This window comes from Chiloscyllium plagiosum, chromosome 8 (assembly GCF_004010195.1).
Source record: "Chiloscyllium plagiosum isolate BGI_BamShark_2017 chromosome 8, ASM401019v2, whole genome shotgun sequence".
Taxonomy (NCBI): Eukaryota; Metazoa; Chordata; class Chondrichthyes; order Orectolobiformes; family Hemiscylliidae; genus Chiloscyllium; species Chiloscyllium plagiosum.
In genome coordinates, this window is record NC_057717.1 from 1,205,400 (window position 1) to 1,206,644 (window position 1,245).

Below are 1,245 nucleotides of genomic sequence, written 5' to 3' on the forward strand. Positions count from 1 at the left end.
ACGAAATGAAACATCATTTAACTACGAACAGCCAATGTTTGAATATAGTAACATTGCATAAACCATATAAATCTGGTCTTCCTGCTACCGGAATGATATTGTGAAACTTTAAAGGGATTAGGAAAAGTTATAATGTGATGTTTGTAATTCTTAAGCTTCCAAATGGTTTTGTGGGGCGAACGTATTTTAACCTTGAAGAAATTTGGCGCATTTAAACCTCCTTCCCGTCCACGAAAGAAGCTGTTGGATTTGTTCCGAATTTCCAGCGGCTTCTGTAATTGTTAAAGGTTTCTGACGATAGCAATCTCTCACTTTTCGAACAAAACAAAACAAAACTTATGTTGCGAACAATATTCAAATAAGCAATGTGCAGCAGAGAGGAAAGCTTTCGAGCAACGCTGCCCGGATTGTCACGGCAATTATCAGGAACCATCGCCATGAAAACCCGAAAGCAACCTGACAAATCCATTTCGCCACAGAATGCAATGTTTGTGCTCAAGACTTTTCCTTGCAAAACCACAGGAATACCCACAACACTGCCATGGCTGGGAACCAAACCCAGATCAACTGCTTGGAAGGCAGCTATGCTCACCACTACACCACCACCGCGCTAACAAGTCTGTTATCCCTTTTTCCACACACACATAACAAGGCCGTGATAGTCACCAACTGAACTGGGGCTGAAAGGAAAACAAGAAATTGCTTGTAAAACGTCAACAGGTCTGAAAACATCAGAATCAGAAGCCTTCAGCCCTTAAGAACAATCATTGGATCCAAAAGGTTCACTCCCCACAAATGCTGCCGGACCTGCTGAGTTTCCCAGCAATTTTTGTGCTGTCTCTCATATCTGCAACATCTGCAGTTCTTTGTCAGATAGAAAACCAACCTTGACCCATTGAAGGGGATATTTGATCAGTTGATAATCCACTTCATCCACAGACTTAGATGGGATGGAGCATAGGCTCATAAAATTCTTACAGTGTAAAAACAGGTTCTTCGGCTCATCATGCATCCCACCAAGTCTCACCCTCTACGCTATTCCTGTAACCTCGCATTTCTCATGGCTAACCATACAACCAACACTCACCTGGACACTATTGACTATTGAGCGTTGCAAATCCACCCTAACCTGCGCATCTTTGGACTGTGCGAGGAAACTGGAGCACCAGGAGGAAACTCACGCAGACACGGGGAGCATGTGCAAACTCCGCACACACAGTCTTCAATCAGACAGGGATCTGGGTA

At 43.6% G+C, this 1,245-nt stretch overlaps 1 non-coding gene across 1 annotated transcript; it reads right to left on the minus strand.

Moving 5' to 3' along the window:
- Positions 1-537: 537 nt before the first annotated feature.
- trnag-ucc lies at positions 538-609 on the minus strand. Its single transcript has one exon. It is a non-coding gene; the product is annotated as a tRNA-Gly (tRNA).
- Between the last annotated feature and the right edge of the window lie 636 nt (positions 610-1,245).